The 22,078-nt window shown below is 41.5% G+C and overlaps 1 protein-coding gene across 2 annotated transcripts in view; it reads right to left on the bottom strand.

Moving 5' to 3' along the window:
* Positions 1-22,078, bottom strand: part of CNPY1 (canopy FGF signaling regulator 1) — a 61,413-nt gene that overhangs the window by 8,260 nt on the left and 31,075 nt on the right. The gene's annotated exons all lie outside the window — the stretch shown is intronic.

Below are 22,078 nucleotides of genomic sequence, written 5' to 3'. Positions count from 1 at the left end.
GAGGAGGGCGGGCGGCCCGGCTGGGGAGGCGGCCGCTGCGGAGCTCAGGAAGAGAAGCTGCGGAGAACTTCAGCAGGGAAAGTTTGCTCCCGGCTGCTTCTCCCGGGAGCCGTTCGCCCACTGGGCTGCGGCAGCGCCCTGAGCGGCCAGGGGGCCGTGACCGCGAAGGGGGGGGGGGTGTCTGGAGGACCGAGGGGCTTCCGAAGAGAGGAAAACTCCATCCCAGCTCCATCCCAGCTCCAGCTCCATCCCAGCTCCAGCTTTATTTGGGACCAGCCGGCCCCCGCCTTTGTCCCTGCAGAAAGCAGCGCGCGGAGGCACCGGGGCCCTTTGGAGCCACCTCCGGCCAGAGCGAGGCTCCCGTCGCCCGAGCGCCGAGGGTCAGAGAGCACCCTCGCCCTTGGTAACCGAGACAAAAAGCCCCCTCGCAGCACAGACAGGTCAAGGTGCAGGACGCCGCGCCCGCGCTCCTTCCGGAAGGGGCGTGCACCGGGCCAAGTGCACCGCGCGGCCGCCCGCGGCCCGCAGAAGGGTCTCTTTCCTCTCCACCCTCCGCTGATCAAAGCAGGAAGTTTTCATGACAACCGTAGTGAAAGGGGGCGAATCGCAAATGAACTCGATTTCGGCGATGTTGATCTATCCCGCCGCTATTGTGCCCTTTCAGGCGCAGTACGAACCCTTCCGGTCCGACGGGGACATCACAGAAGTGCGAGCGCCTGTGGGCCTCCTGGACACAAAGGGTCTCCTGGCTTCGCCGCCATCTGGCCGCAAATCAGATCAGTCGGAGCAGGAGAATGAAAATTAAAGCTCCGTTTTGTTGTGTGTGCCTCTACCCCGCCCGCCAACCCCCTACCCGCCTTCCTTAAAATCCAGGTTCCAGGATGAAGCCCCACAATCTCCGTCACCACCCCCGCCTCCAGGTTCCGTAAGAATTCACTTTCTTTAAACTTGTTTTTCAAGAATCACGGGGAGAGAGTCAAAGAGGACACCACTAATGAACTACCGACGGTGCCCCATCATGCGCCCATTTAATAACACCGCGCCCCTTCCCCACAAAGCTGACTGGACTCTGCTTCGAAAAGTTTCCGAGGCCCGTGTTGCAGTTAAATGGCTTATGGAACGAGAACGTGGGACCGGGCTGCAAAATGTGTTGATCTGCTGAAATATGTTAAAAAAAAACAACAACACATGATTTTAATGTTCCAAAAATATCTACAGTAAAAAGTAGTTTAAAGCACAAGTTCAACCCATCCATTTCATTCTTTGGGTGCCTTAATTATGCATTTCAAGCACTGGAAGTTTTTAAAAAATTATTTAATCAATACATAGGCTAAGAAAATTGAAAACCCGCTTTATGAAATTTATAGAAACAAAGAATGGACTATGTAGGCATCACTGAAAAAACTTGCAAATTGCAAAGGTCAGTTCTTAAATTACAATTAACCAAAGAAGACCAACAAAAAATGACTGTATCCCCCCTTGCCACCCCCCACCCCTCGGGGCTGGATGTACATTTATGTTTCCTGATGCCATGCCTGCAATACACATGCATAGTACTTTCTGGATGGCAGCATGACAGCCGTTTACTTTCCAATGAACAGCAGACTCATTTAAAATATCTAACTGTAATTAAGAAATTCATTCTCTCCTCTCTCCCTTCCCCCATCTCTCTTTCTCTAATCAGAAAAAGTACACATAGTTGCATACTTGGGGGGGTCAGTAGGGAAGCTATTACGAGGAAGGGGCGGGGCCTGAGCAGAAGAGTGTTTTTAGATGCTGAGACCCTCCTGTTAAAATCAACACAAAAACTAAGCACCTTCCTACTGCACCAAAGATTTTGTGTTGGGTAGACGCCATCCTTTAAGTGATGTTTGTAAATTAGCCTGTGTGCAAATACTACTGAACATGGGAGTGTCTAACTAAATCATAATTTTAATGTGTGGAAAGTAGTCACAAGTTACTTTTGAGAGCTATTGTCCGAATTTATTTGCTGAGTTGTACTTTCTATAAACAGACCCCCACATTGGAACTTTCCACCTAATGATAGGTTATTGTTCTTATTATGGAAGTGTAATTTTGCATGTCCAGATATAGTACTATGCCTATTTCAACATTATATAATAGCAAGGAATTAACAGGTTAAGCTGTGATTATTTTGTAAGTCTATAAATGTTAGCTGGCTTTTTAAATATGGTTAGATGACCCTTTTTTGGCTAACATTCTTTGAATATAAACAATATTTGCTGACAGATATTTCAGAAGAAGTTATATTACCATGTCCACTAAGAACAAGGGGAGGGATGAGATCAGTAGAATATCTTTTACATAATCTAAAGTAATATTTTGATCTTAAAAATTCAATCCAAGCATCAGATTTTGCACAGGAAAAACGTCTCTTAAAACATGATCATGGACCGCAATTCCCTATACATTTTTAAAAACTTACATGATTAGAGTTTATGATGATTTCACTTAGCTGCAATGTCTTCAGTAACTTTAAATACTGTTCATATAATAATTGAGACTTTCGCTCCTCAAAGTATTTGGATAGTAAACGGACAATAAGTATTGGCACAGAGCATAAAACTAAATCTGTCTATCCTGTGAAGATTCGGACTAGTACTTGTCAACAAAGCAACTCCTATTGTAATCTTCAGGGAGCAGCCGTCAGCCCTGGGGAGCTGTCCCATAGATACTGGCCTCATTAAATATGAATGGAAAAGGCACCATCACTGTATCAGGAGAAATCCAGTTCACTAGGCTCACCATTTTCTTATCTACCCTGGCTTTTACACACGAACTCATTTGTGATAAGTTATCAGTAAAAATGATGCACTGTAATTTCTTTGCTATCATGGAATCCTCTGATCAGTGTTAAGCCCAAACTTTTCCCAAATGTGAATTTTACCTCTAAGGGTTTTATTTTACTGGGATCTATAATCAATGCCCATGGGAGTAGGAATCAAGAAATCAAATGATGTTTTACACTGGAAAAATCTTCACAAGACCTTTTCAAGTGTTAAAAAGCAAACATAACACAGCCCAACAACACATTTATTTTTCTTGGTGTCTTGGTTTTTAGGTCTCTTTAGGCTCAAATTGCTGACCTTGTGATTAGCAGTCAAAAACCTAACCCACTACACCATCAGAGCTCCTTATTTATAACACAGTAACTCATATTTCTGCCCCCCCTTTTTAAAAAACATTTTATTAGGGGCTCATACAACTGTTATCACAATCCATACACACATCAATTGTGTAAAGCGCATTTGTACATCATTCTCAAAACATTTTCTCTCCACTTAAACCCCCGACATTAGGTCCTCATTTTTCCCCTCCCTCCCGGCTCCTCCCTCTCTCAGGAGCCCTTGATAGTTTATAAATTGGTATTTTGTCATATCTTGCCCTGTCCGACGTCTCTCTTCACCCACTTTTCTGTTGTCTGTCCCCCAGGGAGGAGGTCACATATAGTTCCTTGTAATCGGTTCCCTCTTTCCTACCCATTCTCCCTTTACCCTCCCTGTTTCGCCACTCACACCACTGGTCCTGTAGGGCTCATCTGCCCTGGATTCCCTGGATTTTCAGTTCCTATCTGTACCAGTGTACATCCTCTGGTCTAGCCAGACTTGCAAGGTCAAATTCGAGTCATGGTAGTGGGAGCAGGGAGGAAACATTTAGGAACTAGAGGAAAGTTGTATTTCTCATCGTTGTTACATCGCACCCTGACTGGCTCATCTCCTCCCTGAGACCCCTCTGCAAGGGGATCTCCAGTGGCCTACTAATGGTCTGCCCCCCTTTTAAGATAGCAAATGGGAACTACCTGCTAGCCAGTTCCTAAAGGTGAAGTGACACTTTGGGAAAATTCCAAGTTCATGTAATTTGTATTATTCAGATATATCTTTGGATCAAAGGACACCATGTGAAGTATAGCTTGACCTAAATATTTAATACAACACAAACTATTTTAAATAAAGCCAGTATGTTCTTCATTTCAGGCTAGCGTATACTACATTAAAAATCGTGTTTTGTTGGTGTTGTTGTTTTATGGGCAAGCAGAGAGAAGTGTGGATATGATGTATGTTCCATAACTCAAAAGCTAGAGCTGATAGGGGGAGACTGTACCACTTTTGGGATCAACAAGTCAAATATACCAAGAAACAAGTCTAACATCTGAGATACCAAAATGTGTATTGGCCAGTGTAATCCAATCACTTTGAGGAGTCAGGTGTGCTTGACCCAAGCTATGGTAGTTTCAATCACCTCCTATGCACGTGAAAGCTGAACAGGGAGAAAGGAATATAGTAGAAATGTAGATGCCTTTGAATTATGGCATTGGTGAATAATATTGAATATACCAGAAGAAAAAATAAATCTGTTGTGGGAGAAATGCAGTGCTCCTTAGACTTGAAAACCATGAGACAGAGTCTGAACATGGTATCAGGTGAGACCAATCCCTGGGGAAAGGCATTGTGCCTGGTGAAGTACAGGGTCCTTGAAAAAAGAAAGACACCCCGCCCCCCAGTGAGGTGGAGTGAAGCAGTGGCTTTAAGAGTGGACTCTAACATAGATGAGCATTACTCTCATGCTTTGTTTAGTTATACCAAGAGTGAACCAACACACCTAATCACACCACCTCCAACTCAGAACTATTCCTAATATGTGTAGTCTCTCCCCACCCCAACTTTGGACTGTCATTTACAATGTGTTTGCTATATGGAAGGGTGAGGCGGGGGGACTGTGATATGGGAGGAGGGGGCACAAGAAGATCTTCATTCCCCAGTTTTAAAAGTAGTTGAAAGTTGTGCCTTTGGTTTCTTTAGGGCTGGGGAATTTATTACAGACCACTACGACAACACTTTAATAAAAGTCAATTACAGGATGCGTTCCATGTTTGTTCATTACTGTGTCTCTGTTAATCTTGTCACAAATTTCCTGCTTGATAGCTATCACAATCAGTCAGGAATGCAATTATGTTACAGTGCACACTTGGATGTAGAAACTGCCATCGTAGTGCCTGCATTTCTTCCATAACAGTGCTGATGATCTCAGATCAATTTTAACTCACTTTTATAGTTATTCTGGAGTGTTCTTCAACTATGAAGCCAATACTTTCCTTGTTTTGTGACTTATAATTAATTTGACATTGTTGCAAAGATTTTCTTTCCAGAGTTTAGTTAATGTAGAATTTTTAATTGCATTATAGCAAATATTATATCTAGTTTAATCATTTAACTTTTCATCCATAAAATATTGAAATAACTTCTGATACTAGTTAAAAGTCAATATTTAGAAGTGAACATTCAAACCTCCTTTGCTCTGGGCTACAATAAGAGAAACATGAATTCCAAAACTCTTATAAGTTGATGAGAGACATAATTAGCTTTTATGCTAATTGACTGCTATGAGTTTGTTGTATGACACTTCATATAATATGCAAATAACTGTTTAGTTTCATTAGGTAATATAATTAAAAATCTAAAGGAACTCATCTTGATGAGAAATTCTAAAGGGCGATAACATTCCAGTGTTCTGTATACTAGGGAAAAAATTATCTCTGGACTTGCTAAGAGAATTTAGATAGCCTTCATTTAGATACTAAAACCCAGGCCACATATCACAGAGTTAATATTGCTTCCAATTACCACAAACTCCATGTTAAAAACAGGTGAATTTGTGCTATCAATAAAAACCTGGGGACAAAAGTATAAAGATTTTAAGGCAATCTAATATACACAACAGTAAATTTACAAATGTAAACCCTAACTCTTCTATATAATTTGAATAATAAAAAATCATTCTTATTTATTTAAAAGAAAATATTTTGCAAGTGTTTCCTGTTTTTATTACTCATTAATACATTATTCCCATAACAAAGTACCTGCTCTGGATATATATATATAAAATAAGAACAATGATCTTGGGGGATATGTCTTTGGTATTTATTTAGCACAATTAAAATATCAATCACATTATTTTACTCCAGAGCCTATTTTCAACTTAACAATGACAAATCAAACTTAGAGAAAATAACATAATGGATCACCATAACTGATCTCAAATCGAGGGTCACCCAACTCCACTTGAAGTTAGAAAAACCATAATTTTCTTTTCATTATTAAATATTAATAAACATAAAATTCTCATTTTTACAAAGAATTCTGTAAGTCTTAATATTTTCCCTAAATATTTTAGGGAAAAATTACAATAAATACAACTATCCACTTACTACATTTTTTCTAACCTCTATTAAGAATTCACTACAAGTAAATAAGGACTTTGAGGGTTCTTTTTACACTGTGTTTCTGGACTGATCCACTGGCCTGTATACTTCACAGAGGTTTATCTGCATCAAAACAAGAACAGAAACAATAAACAAAATAAAACCGGATGCATTTTTAAGTGTGAGAATGCCTAAAGGGAGAGACAGAGGCAGCAATATTACAACATTCATAGAGCATGATGTGAATTTGGCCGTATTCATTGAATGCCATCTTTATCCCAGACAAATAGACTTTTAAAATTCAGACTTAAAAAATAATAATAAGATAAGAACTCTTACATAATTCTGAATCAAAAGTCTTGGAAAAGGTCATGTGCCCAGTAGAGGCTCAGTAAGTATTAGCTAGTGATAACATGACAATTCACCTTTCTTTTTTTTTTTTAAATCGTTTTATTAGGGGCTCATGCAACTCTTATCACAATGCATACACACATCAATTGTGTAAAGCACATTTGTACATCCATTGCCCTCATCCTTCTCAAAGTACTGTTCTCCCCCTAAGACAATTCATCTTTCTATTGAGCTAAGAATTGCATAAATATGTTTCCTTATTTTAAAGTTTGCAGCCCAATGCAAATCTGTGTCTTTCACAATTTTGTTACTGAAAACATAATGGTAAACTAGTTATTATGTGTTTATAACTACCTCTGCAAGAATACTTTCTTAAAAAAAAAGAAAGGTTATATTTTTAGAATCTGTTATCCCAACTTTACCATCGGTATACTTGGGGTAAATGGTAAGATTTCTGATAAAATATTAGAGGAGTAAGAGAAAAGGAGCAATTACATTGGATGGTAAGTTAAGAAATCTTTGATGCTTCATTTCCACACATGTGGACACACACACACATGAATTGTGCAGAAGGGGCCAGCTGACCTCATAGTTGGGGAGCAAACCAAAACCTTTGCATGATTTCTGGATAAGGCTAAAGACAAGTGGGACACAAAGGGGTTGAAAGGTTGCCTGACATCCATTCAACTTTATGTATTGTTTATTTATTCATGGGGAATAATTCTAGCTGTGGGAGCCCTGAATTACACCTCCTGGTAGTCTGAGCTACACCTGAGCTCAAGTGAAGTGCAATTGTCTTGCCCTGTTTCTCCCCAATCTCTCACCACCCTGTGCTCCAAGGATCCTGTCACAGCATTAAGGGCAGGTTTGGGTGACTTGAGGAGTCCTTGCTAATGATTCAATGCTTGATTGCTAATGGAAAGGGTGGAGGCTGGTGTCGAGACAGAAGCTCCTCAGAGGAAAGACATGGCGATGTACTTCCAAAAACTTCCCTACTGAAAACCTTATGGAGCACAGTTCTACTCTGCCACAGCCTGGGTTGCCGTGAGTTATAGCTGACTCGATGGTAACTAGTACTAAGCGACTTGAAGTAGTGCTCACCACCTCCCGGTCACTGGAGTGAGTTTTGAAGCCACCCCTGGGGAGTGAGTAAGGAGTGAGTGCTCTGATATCACGTGGGTGTGCTCTTGGCTAACTTATTTCTTCACTCACTTAAAATGGTACCTCTTACCTTCCCAGTTTACTGTAACACCAGTCTTCTGAGTGCAAACTTCCCAGGGGTAGCCCATGACTACTGAAAAAAAGACTTTGTCTTTGTGCATTATAGACACCATCACAAGGACGCTTCCTTGAACCCACCAGGAGCTGGAAGGGGTTGGAAATGACGACAAAAAGGCTTGAGGAGTCCAGAGGGAAGGAGGGATTCCATGATTTCTTCTAGCCACACTTAGATCATGACTAATAATACTAGAGAAAAAAGCGATCTTGGCTGAAGTAAAGAGATATTTTTTCTAAAGTGGAGAGGGCCAGAGAAATAGTCCCTATATCCCGGTTTCCATTGGTTTAAAAGAAAATCCTTTCATTCTGTAATGTTTTACACAATGGGGAAAGGAACATTTTCACTTGGCTGTAAAAGGAAATCAGAAATTCGAGGACGAGGATGGTGTGATAGGTTTTGTGCCACCTTGGCTGGGCCAGGAGTCTCAGTCGTGTGGCAGTTGAGTCTTCCCAGTGAGGTGATCCAACACAACGTCATCAACCCCATGATGGGATCTGCTGTGAGCAGTCAGGGAGTTGTGGGAATATTGGAGTGGAGTGTTACCTGCCTTAATCAGGCCACAAACCTCATGCAATTAGAAGGTAGTTTCATCGGGTATGTGCTGTACTCCTATGTATGCCGACCCTGTGATCTTCTTGCTAGTCTAGATCCTACATTGGTCCCCCTAACATCCAGTTTTAGGGGCTTGAGCCAATGGCACCCCATATTACCTGCCGATCCTGGCAACTATCGGCAGCCTGCCGTATTATCCGCTGAACTTGGATAACTGCAACCAGAGCCTGGGCTTCTGGCCTTGGATACATCTGTCTCTGCTTTCACCAGCCTGTGGCCTTCATGCTTCTGGGCTCTGAGTGCCTTGGGGCAGTGGACTCACTTGCAGAGTAGGGTGCCTCCAGCCACTTAATCAGAGGAGATAGGTGTACTGACCCAAGGAGCCAGAGCTGAGCATCTTTGGTCTGAGGTTTATGGGTAGAGTGGCATGCCCTTTGGGCAATTAGCAGCAGTACTAAAAAACTTTTCTGTACAAAATAAATAAAACGCTTTGTAACGTTGCCATTTCAGGGCAGAGGCCAAGGGACTGTATGGCTGAGAGGCCAGGGACCAGAGAAAAGATAGCCTGCAGCCATACCTGAGAAGAGGCTATTCTAACCCATAGAACTGTGTCTTGAACAATTCTGGTTCTGAATAGTAACATGTTTACTTTCCTAATAAATCCCATAATCACGAGTATAGCCTATGAGTCCTGTGTTATTGATAAATGGATTATTGCCACAGGAGGGAGACCAGTGTCAGAATTGGTATTAAAAAACAACAATTAGAAAGTGAAGGTATGTCTGATCATTGCCTCATAGAAATCAGACAATGTCGGGCTGATGCTGCATTTGATAGTTTGACTCTCCTCCTGTCTTGTGATATCAGAGGCGGTCAGACATGGCCTCCATGCCATTTTTACACCATGCTTCTGTCCTAAAATCAAACAGTAGACCTCGCTGAGGTCTCTTTAAAGTGTGCTGTCATTTCCCCTATCCAGACCCTGTCAGCTCCAAGTTTACTGAGAATTGCTACAGAAAACTCCCTGAAAAGGAGTCAGCTCTTTTTTTTAAATCGTTTTATTAGGGGTTCATACAACTCTTATCACAAACCATGCATACATCAATTGTGTAAAGCACAGTTGTACATTCATTGCCCTCATCATTCTCTAAGCATTTGCTCTCCCCTTAAGGAGGAGTCAGCTCTGATAGTCAACATTCTACCTACTCCTCTGAAACGCTATTGCCCAGGCCTCTAAAGCCAACCAACTTCCTTGGGTCTGTACATTCCTCTTTCCATTTGCACTGCTGACTGAGACTTCTGTGTGCTAGGAAGCAGGAATCGTGAGTAGCAGCTGTACCTTAAGCATAGTCCAAAGCAAATTCACTATAGCGTGAACTCTGGTAACAACAAGGAAAACTTTCCTGGGGTTCTATGGGGAGTATTCCTACCCCTCCCCTAACCCAATAACTGTTGCCTGCTGGACTGATACACAGTCATGCAGAAGGTTGCCTATAGCAGACTTAGTAGTGGACTCAGATCTACTTTAAGTAGCGCTTCGTAAGTATAAACTACTTCCCTAAACACAATAGAGCCTTGGGGGCTATGAACCCAAGACATTTCTCTCAGCAGTTCTTCTGGGGAATGCCAGTCCTACCTCCTCCTGAATGGAGGAAAGTCAACCTGAGCTTCCCATGAAAGCCGGTGAAATAGAAGGAGGCCCTAGAGTTGGGAAGGAAACCTCAGGCGAAAGTAGAGGGTAACTAACACCCAACCCGAAAGGATGTAGGTCTTTTGACTGAAATGTGACTTGAGCAACAGAGAAGGGAGGGGTGTAGCAATCAGAGAGAGGGGACTGTTCCCCTTGGCGAGCAGATTGATGAGTACAGGAGAGCTTAGCTGAGTGGAAGTGCCAGATGGGGGTCAAATTGACCACAGCATACTCTCTGGTGTAGACACCAAAATTTGAAAGACCACATCAGAAACTTTGAATCATAAATAAACCTTGGAGGGAGAAGGAGTTAGCTTAGAGATAGAGAAGAAGAGACATTAAGTGAAATCCAAAGGCTTTGCTTACTGAGGAGTTTCTTGTGGAAAGCAGTGTGGGAAAAAGCAAACACTGGAGAAAGCTTAGAAAGTTAACGCCCTCAAAAATGTCAATGGCTGAACAACAATAAAATCACAAGTCAAATAAGGAAGAGCAACAATGGCCTACTAAAGTGGACATGAGAAAAGATTTGAAAGCATACGTAGCAATGACAAAATAATGGGGGGGGGAGATGGAATATAATACAATGACCTTAAGTATAATTAAATAACTAAGGGAAAATATAAAGATCTAAAAGAAATTAATAAAACAATGCAAGAACAAAATAAGGATCTTTTTAAAAATAATATCTCAAATAACTAAAATGTGAAACACAATAGAAGGATCAATCTCATTAGGCAGAAGAATCAATGAATTAAAGGATAAAATAGCTAAAATTATGAATGCTCAAGGGTCACAAGAATGGACACTCAAGAAGGCTGAGCACAGTTTAGCAGAATTATTGAACAACCAGAGACCAAATATATGCATCAAAGGAATTCCAGAAGTATGTGTGAGGGAAAAGGGGTCAGAAGAAAAGATATTTAAGAAAAAAAATAACAGAACTTTTCCCCAATCTAATGAAGAACACAAAGCTACAAATACAAGAAATTCAAAGAACCCCCATCTCTACACCAAGACACATCATAGCAGGCTCTCAAAAGTAAAGATAAAGAGAGAATGCTGAAAGCAATGTTAGGGAAGCAAACAGCCACACAGAGGCTAAATGCTGATTTATTCTCAGAAACATTGGAGGCCAGAAGGCAATGGAATGATATATTTAAAGTACTAAAAGGAAAAAAAATTGCTATACCCAATTAAACCGTCTCTTTAGAATGAGGGTGAAATTTAAACATTTCCAGAGAAACAGAAATGAAAAGAGTTCATATCCACCAGACTGGTGCTTCAAACTATACTAATGGCAGTTCTCTAGATAAAAGGGAAAGGACATTAGTAAGGAACCCAAAACTATATGCTAAAAAGAAAGATCCCTAATAAAGGGAAGTGCGTGGATAAGTATATGGGCTAGTAATAAGTTATTTATGCTTGATAACTCTAAAAGTATTGACTTTCATATTTTTAAATGCCAAATATATAAAATGCATGGTTAAATTATGTTATAGGACACATGAAATACAAATATATAATTAATGATAACAACAGCAAGGAAGAGCAAATGTATATATAATTTCTTTTATACTAATGAAGTTAAGCTGGTATTAATGTACACTAGGACATAAAAGATACAAGCCCTTAAATATAGTATTCATGGTAACCATCAAGAAAATATATTTTAGACACATTAAAAACAAATAACAAAATAGCAAACATCAGGTATCATCAGTAATTACAGTGAGTGTAAATGAAATAGATTGAAAGTGAAAAGAGGGAGGAAGGGTGGGGGAGAGAGAGAAAAAATGAGCTGATATCAAGAGCTCAAGTAGAAAGAAAATGTTTTGAAAATGATGGTGGCAGCATCTGTACAAATGTGCTTGACACAATGGATGGATTGTTATAAGAGCTATAAGAACCCCCAATAAAATTATTAGAATGAAAAAAAGAATTTAAAATTTTCAAAATGAAAGAAAGAAAAAAATCTGTTAGAAGGGAGAAATGGACATTATATTGTGATAACACTGTCCAATAACCAAGAAGATTTACTATTGTGTCTACTTGGCTGGGCCAGGATTCTCGGTACTTTGGCAGTTGGACCCTGCCCCGTGATGTGACCTAACACCGTGTAAACAGTTCCATGGTGGGATTGCTGTGAGACACCAAGCAGTTATGGAAAGGGTAGGGTGGAGTGCAATTCCTTACTCAGACCATAGGCTGATGATGTCTCCTTGGGGATGAGGCCTATGCCATATTCATAAATAGACATTATTGAGAACCGTTCTCTCCTGCCTACTGGCCTACTTCCTGCATCTGGCTTCTTGGGATTTGGGTCAGCAGCCAACCATGTGACCTGCAGAATATGGGAGCTGCCATGTGCTCTGCTGATTGGGGGCTGTCAGTGGCCTGCCATATAACCTGTTGACCCTGGATTCATTCCACTTGGCCTTCACCAGCCTGTTTCCTGGTTCATCTTGCTGCTCTTGGTTCATTAGCCCTGAAAGCTGTATGAAGGGCATCCAGTTTAGCATCTGACCCACTGACTTCAGCCTGACTGGGCTTGTCTGCCTCTATGGCTGTGTGTGCCACTCTCTGTTGGTATACATTCACACACACACACACACACACACACACACACATATAAAATCACTGGGTTTGCTTCTTTAGGAAACACAGCATAACATAATATAACATAATAATCATAAGTATATGTGAAGCCAACATTGGGGCACAAAAATACATAAAGCAGAAATTGACAGAAATAGATAACACCATAAGAGTAGTTGTGTATCACTTTTAATATTGGAGAAAATATCTAGAAATAAGATCAAGAAGGAAGCAAAGGTCTTGAATGACACTGTAAGTCAACTAGACTTAACAGATATATGAGGAAGCACCCCCCACCAAAAAAACCCAGAATTATTTTTCAAAACTATGTATTTAAAATTTCTTACAAAACAACCTTATTGCCTTCAAAGTACTCTCCATCACACTTAATACATTTGTCAAGTCTGTGGTTCCATTCTTGGAAACGTTTTTCAAACTCATCTGTTTGGACAGCTGACAGTACCTCCTTTATTTTTTTCTTCACCTCTTCTAGTCATCAAATTGCTGTCCTTTCATGTCCCTCTGCATTCACGTAACAAAAAGAGGTCACATGGATTGAGGTCAGGTGTGTAAGGTGCGTGGGACAAGAAAGGGATGCTGCTTTTTGCCAAAAACTTTTCGCACTGAGATGGCTGTGTGAGCAGGATGGCAAACCAGTCCTTTGTCTGCCACACATCAGGCCTTTTTTTGTCACACACTGTTATGCAATCTTTTCAGAACCTCTAAATAGAAAGCTTGGGTAACAGTTTGATCTGGTGGAACGAACTCTAAATGCACTATGAGTCACCATTTTGTCAGTTTGGGAAGTTGACAGACATCCAAAACGAGGTTTGACATCAGTCAACATTTCACCTTTTTGGAAACAAGAAACCACTCGTACACTTAAGTTTTTCCCACAGTGCTGTCCTTGTAAGCTGTGTTCAACATCACGACAGTTTCTGTGGCATTTTTCCGGAGCAGGAAACAAAATTTCACACCTTTACACTCTTCTCTTAAGCCAGCCATGACAAAAAATGAGGCTCCAGCAAAACTGCTTTTACAAAAAAATTCACTGTGACCAAAGAGAACCTTCCCAGGTAATGCCACCAGGTACACTAACTCAGAGCAAGTTGCTTGATGCTCGCCTACCAGGAAAAATGCATACTACAAAAGCTCTGCCCATCTCTAGTACTTTTTTTTTGCGGGGGTGGGGGGGTACCTCCTCATATATAGCACATGCTAATCCCCAAACTGCACAATATACATTCTCCTATGCAAATGGATCATTCTCCAGAAAAGCCACATCTCAGGTCATAAAGCAAGTCTTGATAAGTTTTAAAATACAAATTTTTTTTCTAGCCACATTGCCACATGGAGTGAAGCTAGAAATCAATAAACTGGAAGGGGAAAAAAACAACCTTGGACAAGACATAAACATCTGGAAATGAAACAATACATGATTAAACTGCTAGCATGTCACAGAAGAAATAAAACGAGAAATCACGAATTTTTCGTTTTCAAATGGAAATGACAGCAGTGCTCGGAAGGAAACTTAGAGCAATGGATGCCTATGTTAAAATATATAGATCTCAAGTTAACCAGCTAACTCAACAAATACAGGAACTAGAAAGGAAAGAGTAAACTAAGCCTAAACCTACCAGAAAATGGAAATGACAAGGATCAGTGCGGAAATAAATAAATTGAACACAGAAAACACAATTTAGGGAATCAATAAAGTCAGAAGTTCTTTGAAAAAATATCAATACAATTGACAACCTTTTGCTAGACTGACCAAGAAAATATGCAACTGACCAAAAGAGCAAATGAAAGGGAGGTCTTACAACTGACTCGATGAGGCAAATGATGACAGAGCATTAGGAACAAGTGTGTGACCGTGCACTAAATAACCTAGACAGAATGAGCTAACGGTGCGGAGCGCCCCACCTACTCACACAGCCTCGAGGGCAAACGGTGCGTCTCAACAGACCTCAAACCAAGTGAAGAAATTCCATCAGCAATCCAAAACCTCTTCTACAATTGTGGGAGCTATTTTCTTGAGATAAACTTCTTTCGACATAGAAATAGATAAGCCTCACTGGTTGTGCTGGAAGCACCCAAACACCTTGAGATTTTTCCTCCAGGGATCCTAACGTGAATTTGCCATCTTTCCTCCAAGCCAGCACATGAGGACATAGCAATAGAGATGCTAAGATCTGGAAAGAAAATGGGAGACCCCACAGTAAAATTCCCTCATTTCCAAAGGAGAAGTTAGAACACAGCACAATGTACTCCTGAAGCCTGTGTGCAGCTCACCCTGGGCTGTGGAACACTTGATGAACCTGGCTGAGTTGATGGCTAGGCCGGTCCCCTTCCTTGGATCTGAGTGCTCAAACTCAATGTGCCATCTCCGGGCAATTCCTGGTTACCATACGGATGGTGTGACCATGACCTCCACCTCACTAGCACCGCCTGAGTCTCTCTTGACTTTGCTGACGTAGAACCCCAACAGTCCCTGGAGGTGCAATGTCAGTGGATTGTCAGATCTGTGGCCCATCTGGAAGATGGGTTGAAAGTGGAAGCAGGGTACCCGAGGCCTCCACCACATGAGGAGGATGGTCACGCTTGCCATTAGCTGTGACCTTTGACTTGTGCCTCCCAGAGACATCTGATTTCTGGACTAGCTTCAGCAGCTACTGCTGCCTGACACATCCTCAATCAAAGAACCAGGCAAGCCCTCAGCACCAAATCCTCCGCCGGCAAGTTCTGCTGGCTCTCACCCAAGTCCATCCGACTGCATATTTACAAAGAAGAGATGACTGTAGGCTGCTAGAGGGGAAAAAAAGGAGCCCTGGTAGCACAACAGGCAAGGTGGCTGACCCATAAGATGGTGTTTGGAACCCACCAGGCAGCTCCAGGGAAGAAAGGCCTGTGGATGTGATCCTGTGAAGCTGATTGTCTAGGAAATGCTGTGGAGCAGTTCTACTCTGTCACCTGTGAGCCAGAATCCACTCGCCAGCACCAAACAATAGTAACAAAGGCTCAGGTGTCCAAAGGGGTGTAAGTTTAACACCTTGTGACTGGTAAGACACTGATCTGAACCAGGGCGTTGATTGGTGCAATGATCTAATTACCTGCACTTTCACAGCAACATGGCTCGGTAGCGAAGGCCCAGGCTGACGGTCTCAGTGAAACCCGCATTTCCATGGTGGCTTCACTTCCTGTCTAGAGACATGGAGAGTCGCTGACCATTTCAGCCTTTCCACGTCCTGTTCCGCCCAATGGAGGCAATAGCAACACTGATTCTAGTGGCATTGCAATGGGATATGATCAAACGAAAAATGAAGATTCTTATGTGCTGGACACAAATGATGTGATGAGTTGTACGAGCCCCTAATAAAATGATTTTTTTTAAAATGAAGATTCTTCTAAGCCACATCAACACACGTTGTTCTTGTTGGGTACCATGGAGTCAGTTCCAAACCACAGAGACCCTGTGAACAACAGAACGACACACTGCCCGGTGCTGTGCCCTCCTCACCACGGTGCCTCGGCCTGAGCCCACTGTTGCCACTCCATCTAGTGGAGGGCCGTCCTCTCTTTCGCTGTCCCTCTGCGTCACCAAACATGATGCCCTTCTCCAGGGACAGGTCTCTCCTGACAGTATGTACAAAGTCTGTAAGATGAGGTCTCTAAGGCGCACCCTGGCCAGACCTCTTCCAGGACAGATTGGTTGTACTGTGATTACTTTCTCCGTGATGAATGCCTGTTCTTTCGAACTTTAAGCAGCTTTAAAGTGAAATAAATTTAAGGGGCATAAGCTCATGCTTGTAGTCCACATGAATGGATGAGACAACTTATTTTCTACATCTGAGAAGCAAGACAAACAGGAAGCTGCCTCTTCAATGTGCTTTGAAAAGTCTCCCAGTGAGGCTCTTGTTGGGGTTCCCTTTCCCATATGCCCTGATGTGAGAGCTACTAGGTTGAGCCTCTACATCTTTGGGGCTCAAGTGTGACCTGGGGTCCAACAGCACTGGGTTCCCCTAGGAGCCACTTAAGGGAGCCCTAGTGGTTAAGTATTTGACTACTAACCAATAAGTCAGTGGGATTGAACTCACCAGCGCTCTCCAGGAGAAAGATGTGGCAACCCACTTGCATAGAGCTGCACAGTTCTGGTAACCCTATAGGTAGCTTTACTTTATCATAGAGCAGCGGCTGTGTCAACAGATTGAGAGCCAGCAATGCAGAATATAACCCCACCCAGATGGACCGAATCAGAATCTGCATTGTAACAAGATCCCTGGTGACTGGTATGCAGAGTAAAGTGTGAGCAGTGCTGCTTTAGAATCCAAATGCTGATGATGTGTGAATAGCTACCTAAGTCGATGCTCTATTTAGAACGTCACGCTAGCAGAAACTAGAATTTTTGTACCAAATGACACTGATGCAAAGGCTTATCCTTAGAAACACGGTGTTGGAATGAGCTAGAAAGACATCTCCTTCTCAAGCCCAAAGGGCACAAACACAGAACCGTTGGGAGAGCGAACTGCTTCTTGGTAATGGTTGTGCTTGGTGAGACTCTGTTTACTAATTAGGAATCAAAGCTCAAGACCACAGACCTTCCACTGACACTTGAAGGAAGCAGAGAAGCAAGACAATAAATAATGACCTCAGCATACTTTCGTGGTATCTGTGTTAAGTTCTTTTATTATATATTTTTCAAAAACATTGTCCAAATCATTCGTGATGCCTTTACTTTCCTCTCATACATTTCTAATCCTCCCTATATCCTCCAGAATCCACCCCAGACAGTGAGTTATATTCAAAGTTGAATGACGCTAGGACTAGATTCCATTTCGCAGCAGCAAGAGGCACTACTCTGGGCTTTGAACTTCTTGTTTGCACACACTCCTGCCCCGGTCCCACCAGGCCTGGGGCGTGGGGAGCTAGACGGGCATGAATAGGAGGGGGCAGTGTTTTCTGAGATTCACCAAACCCAGATCGTTCTAAAACCAAAGTCTAGACAATTAGATAACGACTTTGACTCTCACCTCCTGGCTTAGTTTTTGTTTATATATTTTTGGGGTTTTTTTGGTCTTATCAACACTGATTTTGATCAGGTTGAATGTAAACCCACTCAATTCAATCAAGGTGTATTGACCAAACATGTTATAGTTTCATGTGAGAAGGGGGTAGGTTACTAGTTTTTGTGTTTGACGTGTTTGAAGAGACCCCACCCCCAGGTCTCATGGAATAGAGGGAAAGGGTCATTGCATTTTCTTCTCTTTTCTAATGACTTCTTGGATTCTACTTTTATAGGGTCTCTTTAGTCTCCAAAAAGTAACTTGCAAAAATAATTGATTAACACCAAAATCATGTCATAAAGAACCCAAATCTGTTGTCGTGACGCTGACCTGGCTCCTGGTGAGCAGGTGTTCCAGCGAAGTGCTACTCCTCTGGGTGTTCTTGGCTGGGATCTTTATGGAAGCAGATGGCCAGCTACAATCCACTGGGTACAACGGATGTATGTATGGATTATGATAAGAATTGTACGAGCCCCCAATACAATGATATTTTAAAAAATCCACTGGGTAGGTATGAACCAGTGATATCACCAGGGGTGGGTGAAACTGGCAGAAGCGGTGACACCAAAATGGCTGTCTAAAGTTTTTAGGCAGTGCTTCAGCAGAGACTTATTATTTTTATTAAAATTTTATAGTTACCACAGCAACAAGCTTTTTGGTAAGCCCAGCTTAACATACCTCACCATACCTATAAGGCTAGAACTGTGTGCTAGTTTACTTTGCAAACCTTCCAATGCACTCCAGAGCCGTCATTCCCATTTAATTACAATGAACTTGAATCACAAGCATGTGCCCAAAGCACACCCATTTGTTTTCATTGCTGCCACTGTTTTTATATTCATCGACTTTCTCAAATTGCCTGGTGCATTAGTTACAATATTTTGGTCATTGAGAACATAGATCAATAACTTTTTAACACTTTTATTGTGAATTATGTAGGGGTTTCCATTTCAAATCATCAATTTTTGTAGTCAACAACTTTAACTACTTAGCAACCCTCCCAATAGCTGGTCCTGTCTACCCTCTCTTCTCGAATTCCTCTTTGCCCTCTTGCGGAATCATCACCTTTCCTTTCACTCAAGCTACCACCTGTCTACCCTCCAGCCATAGGCTCTACTTCCCTCATCAAGAGCTTTTTGGGAATGAAGTAGTAATTAAAGAAAAAGAAGAAAAAATTAAAAGGCTTCTGCTTAGTTACCAGTAATATTATAACCAGTAATGTTGTAAATCAAAATGTAAAGATTTTACAAAATACTTGTTAGTATTCAAATAGTCTAAGAAATGTGGCATTTAATCAACCTCCAACTATCTTTTTTTTAAAAATAAACCTCCAACGATCTTGATCACATATGAATCTCTGTTTAAAATTGATAATACACATTACTAAGGATTCTGTACAGTCTGGGAGATAGGAAGTTTTAAGAGGAGTGTGTGTGACACCATGGGTTACCACAAAGGATGACGCCAACCTTAGTGATGCTACTCATTTAATCGGTAACTTTTTGGTTAGCTGCAAGAGAATCCCTGGTGGCATAGTGGTTACCAGTTGAACTGCCAACCACAAGGTCAGCAATTCAAAACCACCAGCTGCTCAAAGGGAGAAACCAGGGGTTTCTACTCCCATAAAGAGTTACAAGGTCATGTGCAATTCTACTCTGTTCTAGAAGGTCACAGTGAGTCAGAATCCACCCAATGGCAGTGAGTAGAAAGCAAACTGTTTGTGTCATTCAAGAATCTTCATGAAGACTAAATTCAACCTAGGTCAGTCACAGAGAAAAACACTCTTAACAAACTACTGAAAGTGTTGGGTTTTAGGACCACTAGTGACCACGAATCTTCATTAGCAAACATGTTCACAGGCTAAGCATTCAATAAAATTCACTTTTTACTCAAGCAAAGTGCAGTAACTGAAAATTGAAGAGAGTGAAATACACTCATAATCTTAGCATCCTGAGAAACCAGACTAATTGTCCGTGTCCTTTTCCCATCCTCATCTACATGTAACTCCAACTTTATACTCTCTTTCCACATATCAGCACTAAATTAGAGAGAAATTTCTGGAGTAACAGTGTCTCCAAATTGATGTCTACTGGTAGCAGAATTTCCCATAAGAATTGATGCTGTACCTGACAGACTCTCACCTTTTGGACACTTCGGGTAGTACTGACATTTTAAAAATCACAACTCTGCTCTGAGATTTTTCTTTATGCAGTTGTTTTTTAATCCTATTGGGTTAATTTCTCAGAGTATATTTGTAGGTTTGGGTAACTAAGCTATTCTTGGTACATATTTCCAGAGAGTCAGATTTCTATTCAAGGTATGAAAAGTGATCTAGTCTAAAAGACATCAATGAAAATGGACAAATCAAATCACAATATAAAAGTTAGAGATGGAATGTCTAAGTTCTAAAGTGTAACAGCTACACAAAGGTAGCTTACTGATGGGGTTCCTCAGAAACGTTAGGTTCCCGCCTCTCTACCTGCACTCCAAGTTGAGAGCCTACTGCGAGAGGATAAAAAGTTTCTGCTTCATCATGTTAACCAGGAAGAGCTCATCACAGATCAAAAGCATTTCTTGTCACCTGCCTGAGCGTAACCAATGGTTGTCCCTCTTTAGTCTTTCCCTCATTTGTCACTAATTTGTTCACTGTTTTCTTATTAAGTTCATAGACACAAAGTAATTTTATTCTATTTGAACTAAATTATTTTCTTCTCTATTTGAAAATCAATAGTACCTGAAGACAATACAAAGGTTCTTCCTTTTTAATACTCTATGATACATTTGAATAAATATTATCTTTCTGTTAACGATACTCACATCTTGGTATTAGGTACATTTGTAAATCTGGGGTAGAAGATACTCCTTCTAAGCTCCTGGAATAAAGCAACCATAACCAGTAGAGCTTCAAGACTCAGACTATGAAGTCTGGGTTCACTAGAGAAGCAAATCTAGAGACACTCATATGTGTATAAAAAAGAGCTTTATATAAAAGAGCAATTGCATATTGGGAAAACATCTCCGTCCAGTCCAGATCAAATCCATAAGTCTGATATTAGCCCATATGTTCAATACCAGTCTATAAATTCCTCTTCAGACTCACACAACATATACAATGATGCCGAATGCAGGAAGATCACAGGCCTGTGGGTGAAAAGTCTTGTGGATCCAGTGGTAGTGGATGCATCTCAGCACTGGCAGGGGTATCGAAGTGGCTCCTTCAGCTCCAGGGCTCTAGCTCCATCACCAGAGCTCTAAGTGTTTTGTCAGCAGGAAGACAGAGCAAAGAGTGTGGGTCTGGCCTCCAGTGACCTATTTATCTCTGTAGCACCTCCAAATGAGGTCATCAAGCTGTGACCTGATTGACAGGATAAACTCCACCCCTTCCCTCTTAATAGTCTCAAGTTGACACCAGATTATGTAACTACCACCAATCTCCAGTCTGATATCTGACCCACTGACTTGGAACTTGCTTGACTCTACAACTTCATAAACCATTTCGTTCATATAAGCCTCTGTGTGTGTGTGTGTGTGTGTATCATTGGATTGTCTGTTTGTTGTTTATTTGTTGTCATAGCTTGTGTCTTGCTGTGATTCTGGAAGCCACATCACCAGTATTTCAAATATCAACAGTGTAACCCAAGGCTAATGGGTTTCAGTAGAGCTTCAAGACTAAGAACAGACTATGCAGAAAGAATAGGCTGTACACTTCTGAAGGATTAGCCACCGAAAACCTTAACAATAGCTGCAGAACACTGTCTGATCAAGTGTCAGAAGAAACAGTCGGAAGAGTGCAAGGATGTCACTTGAAGACTAAGGAGCACCTTACCCACGCCAGGGTGTTTTCAATCATCTTCCATGCATGGGGCAGTGGGCAATGACTAAGGAAGACGTCAGAAGAATCGCTGCATTTGAATTATGGTGTTGACACTGAATACTGCAAGGATCATGAACTGCCAGGAGAAAAAACATCAGTCTTGGAGGAAGTACCACCAGAATGCCTTTGAAGCCCAATGGTGAGACTTGGCTTTATGTACATGCCAAAAGGTGGGACCGAAAAAGATCCGCATGTTTGGTAAAGTAGGGGATCAGCAAACAAGAGGAAGAACTTCACCAGGGTGGATTGATAGAGTGACGGCAACAGCTGGCTCAAAGATAACAACAATTGTAAGGATGGCACAAGGCAGAGCAGGGTTTCCACTGTTGTGCACAGGGTCACTCTAAGTCGGAGTCCACTTGCTGGCACCTAACAAAAACTATATGTGCATACTTAAGCTTTGCTAATTGTGCTTCTTTGAAGAACCCAGCAGAAGACGACCTTATTTGTGTAATCA

The sequence above is a fragment of the Echinops telfairi genome, unplaced genomic scaffold (genome assembly GCF_000313985.2).
Source record: "Echinops telfairi isolate 266 unplaced genomic scaffold, ASM31398v2 ScPeMD7_31;HRSCAF=116, whole genome shotgun sequence".
Lineage (NCBI taxonomy): Eukaryota > Metazoa > Chordata > Mammalia > Afrosoricida > Tenrecidae > Echinops > Echinops telfairi.
This window is presented reverse-complemented; position numbering and strand designations above follow the sequence as displayed.